Source organism: Dama dama, chromosome X, assembly GCF_033118175.1.
Source record: "Dama dama isolate Ldn47 chromosome X, ASM3311817v1, whole genome shotgun sequence".
Classification (NCBI taxonomy): Eukaryota; Metazoa; Chordata; class Mammalia; order Artiodactyla; family Cervidae; genus Dama; species Dama dama.
Genome location: NC_083714.1, coordinates 39289033 through 39298123, shown reverse-complemented (window position 1 = coordinate 39298123; position 9091 = coordinate 39289033).

The following is a 9091-nucleotide window of genomic DNA, read 5'->3' as shown; positions in this document are numbered from 1 at the left end:
GCATTTCTCTAATAATGAGCAATGTTGACCATCTTTTCACGTGTTTTTTAGCCATATGTATGTCTTCTTCGGATAAATGTCTATTTAGGTCTTCTGTCCACTTGTTGATTGGGTTGTTTGTTTTCCCATTATTGAGCTGCATGAGCTGCTTGTATATTTTGGAGATCAGTTCTCTGTCAGTTGTTTCATTTGCTATTATTTTCTCCCATACTGAGGGCTGTCTTTTCACCTTGCTTATAGTTTCCTTTGTTGTGCAAAAACTTTTGAGTTACGTAGGTCCCATTTGTTTATTTTTGTTTTTATTTTCATTACCCTAGGAGATGGGTTGTAGAGGATCTTGGTATGGTTGATGTCAAAGAGTGTTCTGTCTATGTTTTCCTCTACAAGTTTTATAGTTTCTGGTCTTACATTTAAATCTTTAATCCATTTTGAGCTTACTTTTGTGTATGGTGTTAGAAAGTGTTCTAATTTCATTCTTTTACATGTAGCTGCCCAGTTTTCACAGCACCACTCATTGAAGAGACTGTCTTTTCTCCATTGTATACTTTTGTCTCCTTTGTCAAAGATAAAGTGCCCGTAGGTGTGTGGATTTATCTCCAGGCTTTCTATTTTGTTCCCTTGGTCTATATTTCCATTTTTGTGCCAGTACCATACTGTCTTGATGACTGGAGCTTTGTAGTGTTGTAGTAAAGTCTGAAGTCAGGACGGTAGACTTTGGTTGATTGTGGTGGCTGATGGTGATGGTCGATTCCTCCAGCTCCATTCTTCTTTCTCAAGATTGAAAGATTTCTCAAGATTTGACTATTCAGAGTCTTTTGTGTTTCCATACAGACTGTGAAATTATTTGTTGTAGTTCTGTGAAAAAGATACCATTGGTACTTTGATAGGGATTGCATTGAATCTATAGATTGCCTTGGGTAGTATAGTCATTTTCACAATATTGATTCTTCCAATCCAAGAATGTGGTGTGTCTCTCCATCTGTGTCATCTTTGATTTCTTTCATCAGTGTCTTACAGTTTTCGCATATAGATCTTTTGTCTCTTTAAGTAAGTTTACTACTAATTATTTTATTCTTTTTGTTGTAACAGTAAATGGAATTGTTTCCTTAATTTCTCCTTCCAAGTTTTCATTGTTAGTGTATAGGAATGCAAGGAATTTCTGTGTATTAAATTTATATCCTACAACTTTTGTAAATTCATTGATTAGTGCTAATAATTTTCCGGTGGCCTCTTTAAGGTTTTCTATGTCAAAAATCATGTCATCTACAAACAGTGAGAGTTTTACTTCTTATTTTGCAATCTGGATTCCTTTCATTTCTTTTTCTTCTCTGATTGCTGTGGCTAGGACTTCCAAAACTATGTTGAATAGTGGTGACAAGTGGGCACCCTTATCTTGTTCCTGATTTTAGAGTAAATGCTTGCAATTTTTCACTGTTGAGGATACTGTTTGCTGTGGATTTATTGTATATGGCCTTTGTTATGTTGAGGTATATTCCTTCTATGCCCACTTTCTTGAGAGGTGTTTTTTTTTTTTAAATCATAAATGGATGTTAAATTTTGTCAAAAGCTTTCTCTTCATCTACTGAGATGATCATATGCTTTTTATCATTCCATATGTTAATATGATGTATCACATTGATTGATTTGTGTATCTGGAAGAATCCTTGTATCCCTGAGATAAAGCCCATTTGATCATGATGTATGATCTTTTTAATGTGTTGGATTCTGTTTGCTAAAATTTTGCTGAGGATTTTTGCATCGATGTTCATCAGTGATACTGGCCTGTAACTTTCTTTTTGTGTGTGTGGTATCTTTGTCTGGTTTTGGTACCATAGAATGAGTTTTGGAGTTTTCCTTCCTCTGCAATTTTCTTGAAGAGTATTGGTAGGATAGATGTTAGCTCCTTTCTAAACTTTTGGTAGAATTCATCTGTGAAGCCATGTGATCCTGGGCTTTTGTTTGTTGCAAGATTTTTTATTACAGTTTTCAATTTCCATGTTTGTGGTTGGTTTGTTCAACTTTTCTATTTCTTCTTGGTTAAGTTTTGGAAGGTTATGCTTTTTTAAGACTTTTCCCTTTTTCCCCCAGGTTGTCCATTTTATTGGCATATAGTTGCTCATAGTAGTCTCTTATGATTTTCTGTATTTCTGTTTGTTGTTGTTGTAATTTATTTTTCATTTCTAATTTTATTGATTTAAATATTCTCTTTTATTTTCTTGGTCAGTCTAGCTAACAGATTGTCAATTCTTGTTTATCGTATCTTCTCAAAGCACCAGCTTTTAGTTTTATTGATCTTTGCTATTGTCTCCGTTTCTTTTTCATTTATTTCTGCTATGTTTCTTTTTTGTTTCTTTCTGCTCATTGATAATTTCTTTACTTTTACTTAGGATTTTTGTTGTTGTTCTTCTTCTTCTTCGAGTTGCCTTAGGTATAAGATTAGATTATTTGACAGTTTCTTGAGGCAGTTTGTATTGCTATAAAGTTCATTCGTAGCATAGCTTTTACTGCATCCCATAGGCTTTGCCTTGTGTTTTCAGTGTCATTTATTTCTAGGCATATTTTGGTTTCCTATTTGATTTCTTCAGTGGTATGTTGGTTATTCAGAAGCATGTTGTTTAGCCTCTATGTGTTTGTGTTTCCTATAGTTTTTTTTCCTGTAGTTTTTTTTCTCCTGTAGTTGATGTGTAATCTTACAGAGTTGTGGTCACAGAAGATGCTTGAAATGATTCCAGTTTTTAAAAATCTGCCAAGGCTTGATTTGTGGCCCAGTATGTGATCTGTCCTGGAGAGTGTCCCATGTGCACTTGAGAAAAAAATGAAATGTATTGTTTCTGGATGAAATGCCCTATAGGTATCAATTAGGTCTAACTGGTCCAATGTATCATTTAAAACCTGTGTTTCCTTATTAATTATCTGTCTGGATGATCTGTCCATTGGTGTGAATAGGGTATTAACATCTCCCACTTTTATTGTGTTACTGTCAATTTCTTCTTTAATAGTTGTTAGCATTTTCCTTATGTATTGAGATGCTCCTATGTTGGGTGCTCATATATTTCTAATTGTTATATTTTCTTCTTGGATTGATCCTTTGATCATTATGTAGTGTCCTTCTTTGTGTCTTGAAATGGTCTTTATTTTAAAGTCTACTTTATTTCATATGAGTATCGCTATTCCCTCTTTCTTTTGGTTTCCATTTGCATGGAATATCTTTTTCCAGTCCCTCACTTTCAGTCTGTATGCATCCCTGGGCCTCAGGTGGGTTTATTGTAGACAGCATATATGGGGGTCTTATAAAAACAAGACTTGTAAAAACAAAACAATGGCTGGTCCATTCAGCCAGTCTGTATGTTTTGGTTGGAGCCTTTAGCCCACTTACATTTAAGGCAATTACTGATATGTGTGATCCTGTTATCATTTACTTTATTGTTTTGGGTTTGTTTTTGTAGGCCTCTTTTTGTGTTTCCTATCAAGAGAAGTTCCTTTAGCATTTGTGAAAGAGCTAGTTTTGTGGTGCGGAATTCTCCTAGCTTTTGTTTGTCTGTAAAGCTTTTGATTTTTCCTTTGAATCTGAATGAGATCCTTGTTGGATAGAGTAATCTAGGTTGTAGGCGTTTCCCAATCATCACTTAAGTATGTTCTGCCATTCCCTTCTGACCTGCAGAGTTTCTGTTGAATGATCAGCTGTTAGCCTTATGGGGATCCCCTTGTGTGTTATTTGTTGCTTTTCCCTTGCTGCTTTTTGTGCTTAATTTTTGTTAGTTTGATGTCTTGGCATGTTTCTCCTTGGGTTTATCCTATGCAGAATTCTGGACTTTGTGGACTTGGGTGGCTATTTCCCTTCCCATTTTAGAGAAGTTTTCAACTCTAATCCCCTCAAATATTTTCTCATGGCCTTTCCTTTTGTCGTCTTCTTCTGGGAACTCTATGATTTGAATGTTGTTATGTTTAATGTTGTCCTGTAGGTCTCTGAGACTGTCCTCGTCCCTTTTTGTGCCCCCCAATTATTTTTATTAGTTGGAGGCTAATTACTTTACAATATTGTAGTGGTTTTTGCCATATATTGACATGAATCAGCCATGGATTTACATGTGTTCCCCATCCTGAACCCTCCTCCCACCTCCCTCCCCATCCCATCCCTCTGGGTCATCCCAGTGCACCAACCCTGAGCACTTGTTTCATGCATCCAACCTGGACTGGCAATCTGTTTCAAACTTGATATGTCCTCGTTCCTTTTCATTCTCTTTTCTTTATTATGTTCTATTTTAGTTATTTCAACCATTCCGTCTTCCAGCTCACTTATCCGTTCTTCTGCCTCAGATACTGTGTCGATTTGCTCCAGGGTGTTTTATTTTTCCTTTATTCTTAATAGAAGGATACTTGCCTTACAATATTGTGTTGGTTTCTGCCATGCATCCACATGAATCAGCCATAGGTATACATATGACCCTCCCTCTTGAACCTCCTTCCCACCTCTCATCCCATTCCACCCCTCTAAGTTGTCACAGATCCTAGTTTGAGTTCCCTGAACCATACAGTAAATTCCCACTGGCCATCTATTTTACAAATGGTAGTGTATATGTTTCCATGCTATTCTCAAGATTTTCTCCTTCCACCCACCCTGTCTCCATAATTCTATTCTCTGTGTGTGTCTCCTTTGTTGCCCTGCAAATAGGTTCATTGGTGCCATTTTCTAGATTCCCTATATACGTGTTAATATATGATATTTGTTTTTCTCTTTCTCACTTGCTTCACTCTGTTTAATAGGCTGTACATTCATCTACCTCATTAGCACTGACTCAAATGCATTCCTTTTTATGGCTGAATAATATTCCATTGTACATATGTACTACAGCTTCTTTATCCATTCATCTGTCGAAGGACATCTAGGATGCTTCCGTGTCCTAACTATTGTAAATAGTGCTGCAGCGAACACTAGGATACATGTGTCTTTTTCAAGTATGGTTTCTCCAGTGATTTTTAATCTCAGTTATTCCACTGTCTGTTGTTGATTGTTTATTCTCTAATTCTTCAAGTTCCTTGTTAAACATTTCTTGCATCTCCTTAATCTGTGTTTCTAGTCTATCCATGCCTCCATTTTACTTCCAGAGTTTTGCATCATCTCTACTGTCATTCCTCTGAATTCTTTTTCAGATAGATTGCCTATTTCCTGTTCAGTTGTTCAATCCTGTGGGTTTTAACCATGTTCCTTCATCTGTTGGATGTTTCTCTATCATTTCATTTTGTCTAATTTACTGTGTTTGGGATTTTTTTTTTGTAGGTTGAAAGGCTGTATTCCTCTTAACTATGGAGTCTGCCTCCCCTGAGTGGGGTTGGACCAATGCCTTGTGAAGGTTTCCTGCTTGGGGGGATTTGTATTTGTGTTCTGGTGGGTGGAGCTAGATCTTGTCTTTCTGAAGGGCAGTGTCTGGGTCCAGTAGTGTGGTTTGGAGGGTCTGTGGGTTCAGTATGGCTTTGGGTAGCCTGTCTGCTGACATGCAAGGTTGTGCCCCTATTTGGCTAGGGGTGTTTGGCGCTACAGCTTTCTGGCTTTTGGGTGTGGCTTAGTCTTAGTGTTGAGATTGAGGCTTTTGGGAGGGCATGTGCCTATTAATGTCCTATGGGGCCAGGAGTTCTCTAGTACTTGAAAGTCCTGGAGTCATTAGCCATCAGCCATTTCCTTCTCCAGGAGATCTTCCCCACCAAGGGATCAAAGCCAGGTCCCTTGCATTGCAGGGAGATTCTTTACTGTCTTAACCCCCAGGGAAGCCCCTAGAGAATGCCTCACACCAATTAAATATTCAAAAAATATGTGTTGAAAATGAACAGTATAGTCATGAATAGCAGATATTGATTATCATGATGATTATTGTTGTTATTTCACAAGTCTTTGCTGTCAGATTATAGCAGGGATGTGTATAGTAGGATGTAGGAACACGGTACAATTTCCAACTGTGTGTTCATCTGAAAGTTTCTAAGGGTGATGGCAAGTACTCAGTTACCTTCTAAAGACAATGACAGGAGTTTTCATTGCTTTGTATTCTCTCTCTCTCTCCCTTTCTCAACCTTCCTTCACTTTCTCATCTACTTGTTGTTGGGTAGTGGCTAAGTCATGTCAGTCTCTTTGTGAACCTATGGACTATGGCCCACCAGTCTCCACTATCCATGGGATTTCCCAGCGCCCTCCCCCCCACCAAAAAAAAAAGCCAGGTTTGGGGAAAGAGCACATTGGCAGAGACCTCTGAGGACACAGGGATGGGAAGGCCCTCCAGGAGGGGATGCGGGTCAGAAAGCTTTGGGTTTACCCGAGGTCTGGGCAGGAACCACAGCTCCCAGGCTTGGCCGTGAACACTTCCCAGAACCCCTTCTCCCTGCCATCTGTCTGCTCTGCCCCACATTTGCCAGGAGCGCTGGGGTCTAGACTGTGGTACTTGCTGGGCTCTAGATACAGCTGTCTGCTTGCGGGTATGTGGGAGGGGTGGAGTGCTCTTAACAGCTCGTTACAACTCTGGAAAGTGGGACCAAAAGGCTGGGGTTAATCTGGCTCCAAGGAGCTGAAGGATCTACATCGGTCTCAGGGCCAGAGGCCAGACCAGAGCTGCTGGAGAAGGAGCCCAGAGGATTTCTTGAAAAACTTGTGAAACTGGTTACTAGGAAGCAGCATTGAAAAGACTACAAATGAAACCCTGATATAAACTAAAGTGTGAAACAAATGTAAGGTATTGTTTTCACTGGTGTTTTGTAGAAAGCTGGATTAAATGTGTTCCATAATCAACACATTTACCCCAGAACTTTCAGTTACATTTCCAACACACAGAATCACAACTTCATGGAAGGTATTTTCCATTTTCACAAAAATGGGGGGTGACATTTTGCTGGGAAGGAGGCTTGAGCTGGAATGCCTGGCACCAGGACATGTGAAGGCTTAATAGTATTTGTTCCCAAGTCCCTGGAGGCCTGGATCCCACTGGGGAATCTGGTCTAAGACAGAATAAAGCAGACAGTAAACATTTAAAAAGGGTTCAATGCTGGGCACCCTGCCAGGCTCTCTCCAACACACCCGAGTCAAGCAGTGGGACCCAAGCCAGGTTAGGCTCCAGGGATGGGGTAGCAGCCCCAGTCAGGGAGGCCGGGGGCAATAAAGTAGGCACTGGTTTTCTTTCCTTCTTTTTAATATCATGCCTGTGCTATGTTGCAGTATAGTCGATTTGCGATGTTGTGACTGTTGTCATCATACAGCCGCCTGATTCAGGTATGATGAATCTATGGGAGATCTATAGCCTCTGTTAGATTTTTTGCCCTAGAAGTCAAGCAGATGGCTGAGTATTAGGTCCTTGTGGATTATGCATGTGAGATTCAGGTTTTGTGTATATAGTGAAAGATTATTTCTGTGGATGCTCTCCTAGAGTTACACATTTCTGGGTTAGGGATACAGATTTCTGTGTTTATGCAGAAGAAAGGAAGAAAGGGTCCCTGGAAATTCACCATGGGCATCCTGGAGGTTCAGCAGAAGGCAGGCCTCAGGAACCTTGTCCTGGAGTTCAAGGTGTAGGTGCAGGCTGCCACCCTTTAGAAGGAGGAGGTGCAGTTCACCAAGGTGCTGGCAGCCTCCAACCTGGACCCCTCAGCCCTGACCCTCATGTCCCGCAAGCTGAAGGTAGGCCTTCAGGGCTGCAGTGGGGGCTCCATCCCTCCAGTAGAGGACCTAAGTCAGCCTTGGGAGGGGCAGTTGTGGTTTTCTGGCCAGAGCACCCAGGCCATGGTCTCCCGGCTCCAGTGTCTTCAAGGTCTCCCCAGCCCCTCCCTGGCCTTCCAGCCATCCTAGCCCAAGTCCACTGCCCACTGCAGCTTGAACTCTTAGCCGAGGCCACAGTTGCCATCTGCCTGGACACTAAGATGAGCTGGAAGAGGCCATGGCAGGAGAGGCAGGCACACAGTGGCCTGTGTGGCAGGTGCTGGGAAGGCTTCCCCAGGCGGCACTTCTGAGCACAGGCTGAGCATCTGTTTCCTGGTGCATCTGTGGTGATCTGTGGCACTCCCCTGGGCAAGGCTGTCCCTGTCGCTGGGCACTGCCAGGAAGGGACAGATGAGGCCTCGGTGCCCAGGAGCCAGAAGGCCTGACTGCACCTGGCAGAGACCCTGCTTGGAGCTGGGCCTCCTTCTTCTGCCCCCTAACCTGGAAGATGTCACAGAAAGAGTGGGTGATGTGGACAGGGGTCTCTGCTGTAGCCAGGCCGGGCTCTGGGGTCCTGGCCAGCAGGGTGACCTGAGGCAGCCAGCCCTGAGGCTAGGTCCCCGTGGGGTCTGCGGGTGGACACACACCAGGGTATTGCTCTGAGGCCTTCCCATGGCATTACCTCCTGTGTGGATGTCCCCGCGGTGGAGCCAGGCCATGCTTCCCTGACACCCTCTTCTCCTCGAGCATTCTGGAATCGAAAAACAGCACCATCAAGGACCTGCAGTATGAGCTGGCCAAGGTCTGCAAGGTGCGGGAAGCCCCCATCATTCCCTCACCCAGGAGCTTCCTGATCTTGACGTCTGGTGCTGACCCAGTTTGAGGCCCTCTGTGCCCACCCACGGTCACTGGGCCTGCGTGTGGCTTGAAGTCTCTGCTGCCACTGCCCAGTGCACATCCTACCTGGTGTCCTGGGCAACCCTTGGTCTGGGTGCGTGTTGCTAGCCTGCCCTCTGGGGCTGTTGTGGGGGGCATGGGGGCCTCTCTGCTCCCTCAGGTGAACACCCACATCCTCCAAGCAGGGGCAGTTGGGGCTCTGGCCTTTCTCAACCACTCACAGAAACTTCCTGTGCAGTGCTCTGACCCTGTTACCATCTGTCCCGTACCGAGCATCCCCAGGTCCCTGGCTGAGCCCACAGCTCTGTCAGGCTTGGCCTGTGGGGACACAGTTGCAGTGCTGCCTGCAGAGAACAGACACCCCACAGGTGTGACTCAGACACGAGCCCTGGGTCTTGGAGCCCCGGGTTAAGGCAGTGCTGTCATGGGCCCTCACTCTGTGGTGACCAAATGCCCCGGCCTTCCCTGCCCATCAGGCCCTCCCTGGTGCCCTGAGAACACCCATATGTCCTCGCACAAAAT